The sequence below is a fragment of the Seriola aureovittata genome, chromosome 8 (assembly GCF_021018895.1).
Source record: "Seriola aureovittata isolate HTS-2021-v1 ecotype China chromosome 8, ASM2101889v1, whole genome shotgun sequence".
In the NCBI taxonomy this organism is placed as follows: domain Eukaryota; kingdom Metazoa; phylum Chordata; class Actinopteri; order Carangiformes; family Carangidae; genus Seriola; species Seriola aureovittata.
Genome location: NC_079371.1, coordinates 1,242,501 through 1,257,957, shown reverse-complemented (window position 1 = coordinate 1,257,957; position 15,457 = coordinate 1,242,501).

Below are 15,457 nucleotides of genomic sequence, written 5' to 3'. Positions count from 1 at the left end.
CCTCTTCTCCTCATTTGTTGCCGGTGTGACTTTTAACACACAGACGGGGTTCCTCGGCACGAGGAATGCAGGTAAATGCAGGTGAATGCAGATAAATGAAGGTGTGCCGTTGCCCGAGTGACGGATCAGAGGTTAGCGGAGCCATTAGCAGGTTAAAACAGCAGGTGTTTACAGCAGGTTAGCCTGTCATCCTGCTCCTCCTAACGAGCCGCTGTGGATCTGCTAATGAAAGCTCTCAGTCTTCATCTTCCACACTCACATTCTGAACTCAGAGAAGAAGAGTCGACCCGACTGTTTATTCACAGTCAGTACTTTATTACTGTTCAACTGTGAGTTCAGTATCATCTCACCGGATCTGAATCCTCATGAATCCCTTCATCTTTGTCTGATGAGGCACCGTTTATAAAAGTTTTATAAACTGTAATTAACCGTTTCATTAATGGTTGATAAATCATTTACAAATGAATTTACAAATCCAACTGTTTATAAGTTGATAAAGAGTCCTGCAGGTGTAAATAATAGATTTATTGAAGGTTAAAGACATGAAAACATAAGGTGTAATAGAGGTGTAATAACTGATCTGTGAAGAATTAATAAATGCTTTATCAGACATTAATCAATACAGAGATTATACAGCTGATAAACCTTTTATAAATGATGCTTCATCAGTAAAATCTGATGGTGTTGATGAACATTTCAACAGGAGCTTGTCCTGTAGAGTTGAGGCGGTCGGCCATGTTGAGTCAGTATTAATATGTTATTAATGTGTTAATAACCTTTTGTTCTGTTTGTAGATGTGTGCAGAGTCAGAGGAGGAAGAGGAGATGATCTTGTGGTCATGAAGGTTAGATCTGATGACGGTTCATTGGCTGCAGACTCGTCCTGACCCCTCCCACAGAGACAGATCCATGAGGTCGAAGGTCAAACCGGGTCACGCAGGGATCAGGAAGTTTCTTGCCTCTTAAACTTCACACGTATGTTTTCTATCAGTGTAAATGTTGTTGGAGGTGATGGAAGCAGAATCATGAGACACTTTTACTCTTTTCTCGCCTTAAAGTCACAGTTTGTTCTTCTACTTCCTGTTTACCAGTGTTTTCTGCTTCAGTTTTAACACATGTTGAGCGGGTAGGTTAGCCTAGCCTCGCTCAGCTGCTCCTGCGTCTCCGGGCCCCCCCCCCCCCCCCCCCCCACACACACACACACACACACACACACACACACACACACACACACCAGCAGACACAAACCGGCTCTGATGGTACAGTTGTGGATTTTTTTGGGGGCGAGCCAAAGACGGGCGACGGAGACAAAGAGAGGATGGGGAGAATCTACACCTTCTCCCCCCACAAAGCTGTTCCCCCCTGGGTGCAATTTTCACCTTTTGTTGGAGGTGACTGCGACAGAAAAAAAAAACACCTCTCCTCTCCACAAATAGACGACAGCAGATCTCCTGCGCTGCTGCGTTGTGCTAATTTTTTAATTCCCCACTCGGTAATTATAATTCTTTATCTCGGCAGTAATATAAGATAATGGAAATTGTATAGTAATAACTCTGAGAGCAGGGCTGCACGGTTCACACGTATTTATAGATGCTGAGGGCTCGGGAGCAGATGTGGTGCCAACACTTAATTTTCAGCCCTTGTTAATGAATGTGGGAGATTATGTTTCTATTATGGAGCAATTAGCAAAAAAATCAAAGATAAACTGGAGGGATGAGAGCGAGTAATCATATCCACTACACGGCTAATAAAACACTGAGGGACCAGACGGAGTCAAAACACAAACTAGTGTCATCTGGTGGTTTCTAATGTTGGAGTAGAAACAGATTTGAGACGCAGGAGAAGCTGCAGCAGGCGGCGTTCTGCAGACGCTGCAGATCCTGCTGAACTTTCAGCTGCTGATGATTGTTTTAGTGTTTTTGGTCTCACGTGACGTTAATGAGGAGATGGTGTCTCGTTTGCTTTTGTCCGACTAATGTGTCAAATCCTCAAATCCTCCGGCAACTTCAGGCCAAACATTCATGTCACGTCGTCACTGAGACGACCGGATGCTTTTTTCTTCTCACGTCTGTCCACACTGAAGTGATCAGAGGGAAATCTGTGTTTAACGTGTTTGAAACTCTGTAAAATCCTCTGCTGTGATCGAGATAAGATAAGATGAACCTTTATTGATCCTCCGTAGAGGAAATTCAAATTGACACAGCAGCAGAAAAGAAAAGCAGCACAAAGGGACAAATATAATAAAGAAATAAAATAAGAATAGAAACGGAATCTAGAATAAATAAGATAAATTATAAATACTATATACAATAACATACAACGCAAGTCAGCATTTCTCTGCATGAAAAATACAAAAATAGATATAAAGAAAATGAGTTCAACAAAAACAAAATGTTTCCACACATGAAACTGCGTTGAAGCTCCTCTCTCTTATGCCTCATGCCCCGCCCACCACCTGCCTGCTCCATGTTCCATCACAACACCTTCTTCTTCTTTGGTTTTCTGTTTGGCAGCTGCTCTCTGACTCGTCCCGGCCTGAACTCACCTGCGGCTGCAGCGTAACACAGTGCGCTCCGCAGGTGCGTCTGTGCGCAGTTACAGTAGTTCAGAGGTGCATGACTGCCTCACACACCCCACGTCCAAAAACCCGAACTATCCCTTTAACCAGTTTATATGTCAATCTAAAGTTTAAATCCAGCGCAGACAAACTGAACTTAAAGTTACGCCGTGCAGTTTCTGGCCACGGCGGCGCTGTGGAGACGTGTTGTAATATGAGCTCTGTTAGTGCAGGAACAGACCACCATAGAAGAAGAAGATTGATCATCAATTTAAATGTTCAATATTCACCACATGTATGAAGCAGGTTCAAGTACAGTTTACAGTAATCTTCATGTTCTCACAGGCTGCATTCATGTGTGTGTGTGTGTGTGTGTGTGTGCGTGTGCGTGTGTGTGTGCGTGTGTGTGTGTGTGTGTGTGCGTGTGTGTGCGCGTGTGTGTGTGTGCACGTGTGTGCGCGTGTGTGTGTGTGTGTGTGTGTGTGTGTGTGTTGCCGTGTCGGCATCAGTCCACCTACAGATGGTCGGACTCTCACTCGTCTGTCACACTCTGATTGGCTGCTTCACTGCTGCTGCTGGAAGCTTCTGAACCAAACCTGACAGACACTTCACAGGACCACACACACACACACACACACACACACACACACACACACACACACACACACACACACACACACACAGACTCTATGGCATATATAGGAGGAACAGTATAGCGACACTAAGAGGAGATGAAGTCTGTTGATGATAAACAGTTCAGATTCATCAGGTTATAAATTTTACAAAATAAAATAAGTTCAGTTTAAAGTCTCTTTCACAGACTTTAACTAACTGGTTTAAAAGTTTCGTAAAGATCCAGTTCATGAAGACTGAACTGATCAGAAATGAATCAACTCTTCATCATTCAACATCTGGCAGCAGCTGTAATTAACACTCTGGATAAAGCGCTTTGCTTAATTAATTGTTCCCTCCGTAAACCACAGAATTAAAACACTCGAGTAAAGAGCTGTTACATTTTGATGTGTTGAGATTGTTTCCACAGCGACGGTGAAAGGTTTCAGACTGAGATTTCTCTGACTCTGGATAAACAGGAAGTGACCTGGAAGTAGTCCGAGTGGCGGAGGGATACGACCACGAGGAGGTGGCTCTAGTTTCTTCTGTGTCTCACATCAAAGTGACGAAGAGTGTTTCAGGAGAAAACCTTCTGCTGCTGTGGAGCCACGGACCGGTGTGTGTGTGTGTGTGTGTGTGTGTGTGTGTGTGTGTGTGTCTCCAGGTGTGTGTGTGTGTGTGTGTGTGTGTGTGTGTGTGTGTGTGTCTCCAGGTGTGTGTATGGTTGTTTGAGGTGATAAAGCTGAACTCAGTGGAATCAGAGGCTGCAGATTTATCAATGTGTCCTGCTGCGTTCAGGTGCCGGATTTTTCGTGAACTGATCGATAGACGTTAAACATTCAATCTAAACAGACCGTTTCACTGCTGCACATTTACTCTGTGTGACGTCGCTGCGGAGACAGATGTGGCTCTGAGACCATAAACGCTTTCTACCAACATCTGCTTCATCTACATGAACCTCCCACCTGGTCACCTGGTCACCTGGTCACCTGGTCACCGATCCACCACACAGGTGAACAAAGAGAAAACACAGGTCAGGAAGATATCAAACTGTCAGAGCGATATTCAACAGTCAGTTCACACTCTGTAAATGAAATGAAGTTCAAATTAAAATGCTGCTTCGTGTTCATGGTTCAGTAATAATACATAATGTCTATATATATATATATAATTATAAGTCTATAAGAATGAAATATAATGAATAATATCAGCCAGGTCTCAGGGTCAGAGTGTGTCCTGGGGTCTGAAAAGGTGTGTGGTTGGGTGTCGGGCCACTGGAGGGCGCTGTGCTGTTTGTGATGAACACAGATCCACAGGTTCAGAACAAACTCAGCTCTGACGTCAGAACTGATTCACACTCGTCTCGCAGATTTCATCATTTCTTAATAATCCTCTAAAGTGCACTGGAGATATGATTCCAGGTCCTGTTGATAAATACTCATCATCATCATCATCATCATCATCATCCGCTCTGAATCTTTATCACTGGGAAATCTGGAAACAGATTTATGGAGTAATTAGTGGTTATAGTTCATTAACAGGAAGTTGAGTTTTCACACTTCATTAGAATCAAACAGTAAAAACAGCTGATCACTTGAAGTCAACGACTTTAACTCAAGTGCAGTTTTGAGGAACTTGTTTTTCAGATTCAAATTTTTAAAACAAAATATTTTCAACAAATAAATAATGAAGTGCTTATTTATTGTGTTATTAAAGTTACACCACCTAAACTATTTTAAATGAGTTTCACCTTTACTAACTATATTAATGCATCAATACTAATACAATAAATAAAATAAATAATTTACATTAATCTGAAATGGGCCGTTCTGCATAATGAGCTCTTTGACCTTTGACACTTTAAGGACATTTTATTTCTACACTGTCGTATCAAACATCATTTATTAGGAAACAATAAATACAGATTAATAAATGACCCAGTTCAGATTTGTTAGAAAAGTTTAACAGTAAATAAAAATGTTAAAATATTCAAACTGACAGAAATTAGGCGACGTCATCGAATGTGAACGTGATGATGTAACGATCTCTCCTCCAGGTCGACAGCTTCATGGTCTCGGACCAACAAGCAGAGGACAGACGACGTCAGGATCTTTTTCTGGTTCGTGTTTTATATTGAAAAGAGATTTCACTTGAACTCCTGGATGATTGTGATGAAGTTTGGTTCATGGTCCCCAGAGGATGAATCCTCCTGACTTCAGTGGTGAATTTCCCCCTGGCGCCACCTTCAGGTCGAAGGTTTAATTTCTTCAGTGAATTATGTCGTACGTGGCGTGTTCAGATTTTCACGGCTTTTAATGACTCTGGTGACGGGCCCTGGTTTGTCCCACAGCGCCACCAGCAGGTCAGTGTTTTAACTTAAAAGTAGCATTGACACTGTGGTTGTGTTAGCATTTAGCTAACTGGGGACGGTACACATTCACTGAGCCACTAACATGGCTGCTGGAGCCACGTCACTACAACCTGTAACCTCTTTTTATTTCCTGTGCAGTTTGAGTCGTACTTCCTGTCCAGTCCCCCCCCCCCCCCCCCCCCCCCGCAGATGTACATGGGATTCAGGCTCCTCCTCCTCCTTCTTCTGATGACACCAATAAAAAATCCAGAGGTCAAAGTGATCCAGAGGTCAAAGTGATCCAGAGGTCAAAGTGATCCAGAGGTCAAAGTGATCCAGAGGTCACAGTGATCCAGAGGTCACAGTGATCCAGAGGTCACAGTGATCCAGAGGTCAAAGTGATCCAGAGGTCACAGTGATCCAGAGGTCAGGTAAAGAAAGGTAAAGGTAAAGGTAAAGAAAGGTAAAGAAATTTATAAAAAATGTAATTAATAAAAGAAGGAAACTGTCTCATCAGAAATGCCTGTAAACGTGTGTGTGTCTGTTTTATTAATGACTGTGTGAGAACTTGAACAGTCTATATATTATTTCTGACACAGTGGTGTGTGTCAGCAAGGACGGCCCAGCCCCCCCCCCCCCCCCCCCCCCCCCTATAAAAGCCTGTGTCTCTGGCCGCCGGCGGCCCGGCGCTGAGTTATGACATTTTTGGCATAGCTGCGCTGCAGGTGAAAACACGTCGCTGTGAAATGCAGTTTAACTAATGGTGCAGCTCCTGCAGCAATTTGTCCTCCACAACAACACATAAATTACCGTTTAGGAGATGACTGTAGGCCCCCGGCCGCCGGCGCTGCGGCGCGCTGACTGACAGTTTGGGCGAGTACAGCAGCACTTCTCAAACCGAGGTCTGGATGGAGACCCCCCCCGGCGGTCCTGTGGGGGGGGGGGGGGGGGGGGGGGGGGGGGGGTCCAGGGAGTCCCCTTTTAAAATCCAACTTTGATTTACAAGATTTTCCCCAATTACAGAGAGAGATGATTTCACCCAGTGATCCGTCAGACAGCTGTCGGATCATGTCTGTTAGTCAGAGCTGGAAATGTTTCCTGACCCAAACACATCACCTCACTATAGATACAGTGTTTAAAAAAACTTTATTGACAAATAAAACACACTGACATCAGTTATTGATTCTAAATCTAACAATATGGAGGAGAGAAGTCTGTACAACACCTGTCCCGCCCCTAACGTGAAAACAGCCAATCGTCTGCTTTGTAACAATCAAGCCAATCGTGTTGCTGCACATGTAGAAGTAAAAAGACGTTTTTAAACCAAACAGCTGATTCTGCGCTTGAAGTTAAGACTCTCTCTCTCTCCCTGTTCATTGAACTGATCTCGTTCGGCCAAAATAACTGTCCAGGTGCCAAGATTTCCTCCTTCATGACACCTGTTTACATAACTCACCTGTTTACATTTTATTAAGGACTAAAGTTATGGAGGATTGAGGGTGTGGCCTCTCTGTCCATTAGCTGGGAGTTAGGGGCGGAGTCAGACACTGCCAAGATGGCAACGATGGAGCAGCTCACTTTGAGCTTCAGAAACCAGAACAGAGGCGATCTATAAAAAGTACGTCATACGTCAAGCAACAGAATCTTTGGAACTTCTTTTCAGAACTTTTCAGAATAAAAGCTCACAGTAGCTTGAAATGCTGCAAAAAAACCCTTTTTATAAACTTTTATTTTTCTAAGTATAATTGCTAAAGAGGAAGTGATTCTGCAGGTATCTGTTGCTGCTCAGATGGAGATCTATATTTTTTTATTATCAATATAATCTGGCAGCCCAGTTTTGGCCCGTTGCCAGTTGCCGATCACTGGTCTATGACTTACACTTTGTGGACCAGCCCCCAGTGTATTCACTGATGTTTTATCTTTACTTCACTGGACTGTTAAACAGAGATCTATTCTACCGTCACCTGAAGCACATGACTTCATCACACTGTGTTTGTGTCAGTCAGTGTTTCATCAGGTCAGAGGAGACGACAGGAAGTGAGCGATGTTTAAACCTCCGACAGCTGATGGTCGGACGTGTGAGATGAAAGAAACTGACAGAGCCGCAGAGACGAGGCCGAACATAATGTGTGTGTGTGTGTGTGTGTGTGTGTGTGTGTGTGTGTGTCTGTGTGTGTGTGTGTGTGTGTGTGTGTCTGTCTGTGTGTGTGTGTCTGTGTGTGTCTGTGTGTGTGTGTGTGTGTGTGTGTGTGTATCTGTGTGTGTGTGTGTGTGTGTGTGTGTCTGTCTGTCTGTGTGTGTGTGTCTGTGTGTGTGTGTGTGTGTGTGTCTGTCTGTGTGTGTGTGTGTCTGTGTGTGTGTGTGTGTGTGTGTGTGTGTGTGTGTGTGTCTGTGTGTGTGTGTGTGTGTGTGTGTGTGTGTGTGTGTGTGTGTGTGTGTGTGTGTGTCTGTGGTGTGTGTGTCTGTGTGTGTGTGTGTGTGTGTGTGTGTGTGTGTCTGTGTGTGTGTGTGTGTGTGTGTGTGTGTGTGTGTGTGTGTGTGTGTGTGTGTGTGTGTGTGTGTCTCCTTCAAAGGGAATGCTGTGGAACCACGTCGGTCTCTTGGAGAAGCTCGTGAGGTGAGAGCAGTAATTTCAGTAACAGATGTCAGTGATAATAAAAAACACACAAACGCCTTAAAAAAAAAAATAATAGGAGCTTTTTAATGTTTTATTTAAATCCACATTTAGATTCATCACGGGGACGTGGACTCTGGTCAGTGTGTCTTTAACTGGACTCGTGGTTTACAGGTGTCACAGACTCTGTTTGATCTGGATCTACGATACTTCACCTCAGGAGGAAATACAGATTTTACAGAACAGAACCAGCAGATCTTTCTTCTTCCTTTCTTCTGCCTTACATTCTTTGTTTCCTCTTTTCTTCCTTCAGTCCTCCCTCCCTTCCTTCCTTTCCTTTCATCCTTCGTTGCCTCTGTTCTTTCTTCTTCTCACCTTTCTTTCTGTTTCTTTGTCTCTTTATAGATTTCCTTCCTCTTCTTTACAGTTTTTTGATTGTAGCTTGTTTCCCGTCCTTCGAGTGTTAAAGACTCAAGTGTCTCCTCCTCTGTCTGTCCAGAGTGTAAAGTTCCTGAGAGACGGACAGGCCTCGTCTCCTCCTCAGGACCGACCCGCCGTCAAACCAAAGATGAGACTCCATTACAAAGTGACACCTCGTATATTCATGTGAAACACTGAGCAGCCGGGGACTCAGCGGGTGTTTACGGGGACATGATGGACGATGTGTCTCTACACGACCTCGGCCGTCACCAGGCGCTCTGTGAAAATGGCCTCCGAGTCTCGGTGCTAAAAATGAACATTTCAATATGTCGCTGGTTCCGTGACGGACATGTGGAGTCAAAGTCCCAAATGAGAAGCGGTGAAATGATGTGATGGATGTTTGTCTCCTGTCGTCCTGCAGCTCTTCTCCTCTTCTTCTGTTACAATCACCGTATTATTTATTCAGTTTTCATTTTCTCTGTTTAAGAGAAAAGTTAAAAACATGAGGAAAAGTTTGTTCCTCTTAATTTATACATTTGGGATTTTGTTTTGTGCCTGTTTCATTTGACTTGAAACTGTTGCTGGTAGCGAAGTGAAGATGAATTAATCGTTTACTTCATGTTGTTCCAGATTTCTGTTCAGCTGCCGCCCAAACCTGAGAGTGATTCTCTTCCGTCTTTTTAAAGAGTTTCTTTTTCTTTTTTCCGTCTTTTGATAATAATTCTGATGGTTACTTTGATGTTTTTATTATTTTTATTTATTATTTTCTTCTTAATAAAAGTCAAACATTTGCTGCTTCGAGCTTCTCACATGATGCAAAGATTTTTTTTGGAGAATTCAAAATGCCAATAAACGATCTTTCATGAGCTTCTAGATACAGGAAACAAAAAGTGTCTGAAGCTGATTATTAATACTAGAGAGGAAAGTCCAGGAGAGAAGAAGACATCCAATCATCCGGCTCGGTTCAGGGTCAGACTCTCTGACTCATCGACTCCTTCATCATCATCATTTTCTGTTTTCATGTAGAAGTTTAATACAGACACATTTCTTGACCAGAAAATACTTCAATATGTTTTTAATAAAAAGAAGTTAAGATTGTATTTGTTCACACAAGGACTTAAAGAACATTATGAGTTTATTATTTTTATTTTATTATTTACTTTTATTTATCTTTTTCTTTGGGACTTATTGGATTGAATTGTGGAAAAAGTTTTGATTTTGATTTATTAAGAAATGAAATGATTAAATATTGATATTGTATGTGTTAGTTTAATGTTGGTTGTGTGTTGAGTGTGAATGATATGGAGGTGTATTGATGGATCTGTCGGCCATTGCTATAGCACAGCGGCTAACAGGGAGCTAACTACGGGAGAAACTGCGTCACTGCAGAGAAATAAATCTTTAGAGTCCCTGTCGTTCAGAGATCACATGACTTCCTGTGCTGACACGACACAAGAGCATGAGACATGAAACTGTGAAATATGAATGTCATTAATGTTTCTTCTTTCTCCTCTCGTCACATCAGCTGTTTTTATTTTCAACGTTTTAAACCCACAAATGTTTTCTCTCTTTGTCTCAGAGAATCACGAGAGAGACTCCGTCCGTCTCCTCGTCCTCGTCTCATCACGTCAACAGGCGTCTCTCTCTTTGTGTTTCCTCTCCGGACGCCGCTACATGGTTAAACACGCACGAGGACAAAAAGCAAACACGCCGCCAACATGGCGGGCCGGCGGCGGGTAAACAAACAGCGGTGAGCAGGGAGGCGTTTAGCAGCTAATTGTCTTCACTGGGGAGCTGATACTGCCTCAGTTAAAGCCTGTAAAGTCCCCAGGCCTGGGGGGGTGGAAACACACACTGCTACAGGAAGAGCCCAGGGGCACAGAGGAGGATTCATACCCCCGACACACTCACATAAACCTGGGCACACACACCTGACTGAGCACACACACACACAACACACACACACACACACACACACACACACTGATCCAGGAATGAGAAGAAATGCATGAGTGTCCCTCAGAAACACACACACACACACACCTGGAGACAAAGGGAGTGTCTATCACCAACACACACACACACACACACACACACACACACACACCTGAGCAGCTCCCCCTCCTCATCTCACCTGTCAACACTCTAGGTGTGGGGAATAAACATCCTCTGAGCTCGTCGAGCAGGTAGACCTGCAGATCAAAGAGAACAGGGCGGATCTCAGACCAGATCAGACCAGGACTCAGACCAGAGGAGGTCCAGCACACAGGACCAGGACCAGGACCAGGACTGCAGTGGTACGTTTACAGATGTTGGACCAGCTGCTGGGATCAGCATCGATGAGCTGAGTGATTACAGTTGTAGAACTGGTTCAGACTTAATTAGATTTCCTGAATGTGGGAGGTTGTTGTTACTTCCTGTCGTCTTTTCTTCTTCTCTGTTGTTGTTCCTCGTCATGAACCTGATCACCTTCGCTGTCTGCGGCTCCTCCTCGTCAAATCTCCTCGTTTCACCGCTCCATAAATAAAAGGCGTTCCCTCCTGTCGTCTTCACTTCCTCCCTGCAGCTGTCTGACAGCTCTGCCCACCTCCAACACTAAACCTGGGGGGGGGGGGGGTTACGGCTACTTAGGTGGTAATATATCGTCCCAGATACCACAGGTGTCCCAAAGTGGTCTGGATCAGATAAGAATCAACCCTCCTCCCCTTTCCCGCCTCCCTCACTTCAGACCCCCCCTCCACCCCCCTCCACCCCTCCACCCACAGTCTGAAACATTAGAGAGCATCAGGAACTGACAGGTGACCTGTGACAGGCCTGGAAGCAGCTCTACACCTACAGGTCAGAGGTCAGAGGCAGAGATCCACAGAGGAGCTAATCAGGATCCCTGATGAACTCCAGGAACAATTCAACTTCAACTGATGAATTTTTAACGGGTTTTCAAGTCTGTGGCGGGAAACTCTGAACTGTGGACGACGGAAATCTGATGATGAATGATAAAAAATTTTAACATTTCCATAATCCTATCCTCATAAACTCAGTCCAAAAACCATTTCCTCCAGAGGAACATCCACCAAAACTGCTGCCACCTCTCGGACCCTTTGTTCTGCGGCGTGTGGAGCAGACCCTTCAGGAAGGAAATGTGAGAGTAATGATATACTGACGCAGCCAGACGAAGCCTGGCAGTAAATTTACAGACAGACAGACTGACAGCAGCGCGGTGGTGTGTTTGCTTTCTTCTCTTCTCTGGAAATTACCCAACATGTGTGAGCGGCGGCGGGAATCTGGGTTGTAGGCCTTCATACCTGCTGAGGATAATAACAGGTATTTTAGCAGCCAGATGAGTGGATGATTGTAGCAGAAGGTAGTTTCTTTCTCAGAGGGGGGGGAGCTGTATAAACTGGTCGTGACAAGTGGCTGTAAATTACTCTTTAAAACATCCATTAAAACTCATCTGACACAAATAGTCAGTGATGCGTCTATCAACATACCTGAGTGACAGCGATGGTGTGAGTGGCTTCGGTGATAAATGTCAAGTTTCTGAACGACACAGTCACATGACTCAACCATTACAAAACCGCTCAACACACCCCGACTGTTCAGCTGCCATGATGGATGGATGATTAAATACGGCAGATACCTGGATGGTTTACAGAACAAAGGGCTCGGGGGCCCCGGAGGGGGGGGGGGCCTTTGTTTGAAGTGACATTTCCTGTAGGAGAAGTCAGTCAGTCACTACGAAGAGACGCAGCATGACGACGCTAAACGGCCAAAGACACAGAAAATGATCAGAAAGAGTCCTGATCTCCTCTGAACTCAGACTGAAGGTGGAGAAACATAAAGTGCATGAGGCAGCAAGTTTCCTCTTCGTCAGTCACGTCAAACACATTCTCTCTGTCACTTACTGTTACAACTGTGTGTGTGTGTGTGTGTGTGTGTGGTGTGTGTGTGTGTGTGTAATCCTTTTAGCGGAGGAAGCTACATGCCAAATGCCAATCATGTATCTGTGTGGTATGTAAACACTGAGAGCACACACCTCGTTTGTTCTGGACCCGGCCCAGCAGCCTGTGTGTGAAACTGGATCACAGTGAACCAGGGTGTGACTCCTCTTTAAAGGCCTGTCCATCACAGGCCTGAAGAATTTTAATTACACGCCGAGCGAGCCCCCGGCTTCATCTGCTGATGAGGACAAACAACTAGAGACTAAATGACACATGGATATTAAAGTCTCACATTAACTACAGGTCACAGGTAAAAGTGACCCTGGGTTAAATACCTGTGTGTGGACTAACAGCTGGTCAGCCGCTCACTTTACTAACCTCCATCATGAAGGCAAACATGGACGAACATTAAAGCCCCGTAATCAGCTGTTTGAGTGTGAAATGAAGGAATCGAGGACGATAAAGAGGGTGATTTTATTCAAACTGTTACAAACAATACAATCAAAACACAGACACACACACACACACACACACACACACACACACACACACACACACACACACACACACACTCTGACAGCAGTGTGATCTTCGGTTTAGTTAAGTCAACATGAGCTTGACTGAAAATTGGCCGATCAAACAGGCAATAGAGTTTCACTGCTGTCAGTTTAAACAGTGTGTTACATCACACACACACACACACACACACACACACACACACACACACACACACACACACACACACGCACACACAGACTGTAGTTGTTGTTTCATGTATTGACTGAAGGACGGTTACAGTCTCATCTTCCTCTAAAGTCACACTTTACTTACTTCATGATTTATTCATGTTTTATTTATTCACATTCATTCATTTGATTATATATATATATATTTAATAGCATCCATGCGTTCCAAACCTGAATCTGAACCATGGCTGAACGACACTACTCGTGTTGTCAGACGTGAATTCAGGAAGGATGAACGCAAATGGAAGAAAGACAGGCTGCAGGTGTAACTATCAGAAATCTGTCAAAGAGGAAAAGGCAAAATATTTTTCTACTATTTTCTCAAATAGCTGCAACAAACTTCGTGTTCTTTTCAACACCATTAATAATATTCTCAATACCCCCCCACCACCTGCTTGCTTTGATGTGTCCCCAGAAATCTGTGAAAAATTCCTTCACTTTTTTATTGACAAGATTATGACCATTAGAGCAAACATCTCACCCCTTCCTACGACCCCTCCATTGCTGTCACTATCTCTGCTGTTGTTAAGCAGTTTGAGCCTGTGTCTCTTCCCCAGTTAAAGGAGATTATTGGTCATATGAAACCCTCTCCTTGTCCCACAGACATTGTTCCCTCTCGCTGTTTTAAAGAGATCTGAGACTATTGGACCTAATATCCAAACAATCTTAAACAGCAGTCTGGCTTCAGGTGTTGTACCAGCTAACTTTAAACATGAAGTTGTGCAATCACTGATCAAAAAACCTAATCTGGACAACCATTTCAAAACTTCCCTTTCTTTCAAAAAAATTGTGCTTATTCAATTGCAGTCCTTCTTAAACTTACATGGTATTCTTGAGCTGTTCCAGTCTGGTTTGAAAGCCTTTCACAGGACTGAATCTGCACTTTTAAAGGTTTTTAATGATCTTTTATTGGCCAATGACTCAGGGGATTCTGCTCACAGTATCCTTCTCGCTCGCCTAGAGCATTATGTAGGTATTAAAGGAACCGCTCTGGAGTGGTTCAGGTCTTACTTGTCTGACAGAGGTTTTTCTGTCAGCCTTGGTAATTGTGTGTCCTCCTCAGCGCCTTTACCTTGTGGAGTGCCTCAGGGGTCCATTCTTGGGCCTGTCCTATTTTCTCTTTAAATGCTCCCCCCTGGGTCCATTCTTAGAAAACATGGCGAAACATTTCATTTTTATGCGGATGACACACAAATGTATCTGCCCTTGAAACAAAACGGCACTTTACAGCCACTGTTGGACTGTCTTAAGGACATTAAAGCTTGGATGGCCTTAAACTTTTTAAGTTTTGATGAAAAAAAACAGAGATTCTGTTATCCGGACCCAGTAGTGCCTGTGTTGGCCCCCACATAGACCTGAGCTCTGTAAGTCCATACGTAAAATCCACAGTTAGAAATCTGGGAGTGATTATGGACAGTGATTTTAAATTGGACAAATACATCAATTCAGTTGTGAAATCTAGCTTTTTTCAACTGCGGCTTTTATCAAAGGTCAAGTCCTGTCTGTCTTTTAATGATATTGAAAGAGTCATCCATTCTTTTATTTCGTCCTGCCTTGACTACTGTAAAGCTCTTTATGTTGGTGTTACCCAGAACTCCCTCTCACGACTACAGTTGGTCCAAATGCAGCAGCTCGTCTTTTAACAGGAACAGGCCAACAAGAGCACATTTCCCCCGTGCCGGCCTCCCTTCACTGGCTCCCTGTACGTTTTAGGATTGATTTTTCAATTTTAACTTTCGTTTATAAATCATTACATGAGCTCGCTCCATTTTACCTGTCAGATCTTTTAGTGGCACATGTACCTCTACGCACTCTCAGGTCTGCTGACCAGTCGCTTTTAGTTGTGCCCAGATCCAGGCTAAAGCTCAGGGGAGACCGGGCCTTTTTCAGCTGCCTCTACATGTCAGACTGTCCCCCTCACTGCCTGTTTTTAAATCACATCTTAAAACACATTTTTATTCTTTGGCCTTTGAATCAGTGTGAGATTTGTCATTTCTGCTGTTTTCACCAGTTTGTGTTCTTGCTGTGTTGTTTTTATGTTATTGATTGTACAGCACTTTGGTCAACAGCTGTTGTTATAAATGTGCTTTATAAATAAATTTGATTTGATTTGATTTGATATTTAGTCATTTGTTTGTTTATTTACTCAGTCAGTTTCTATGGTTATTCTCTCTCTCTCTCTTTTGACTTTCAGTTGAACTCAGACTGAGAGTGTTTCAAA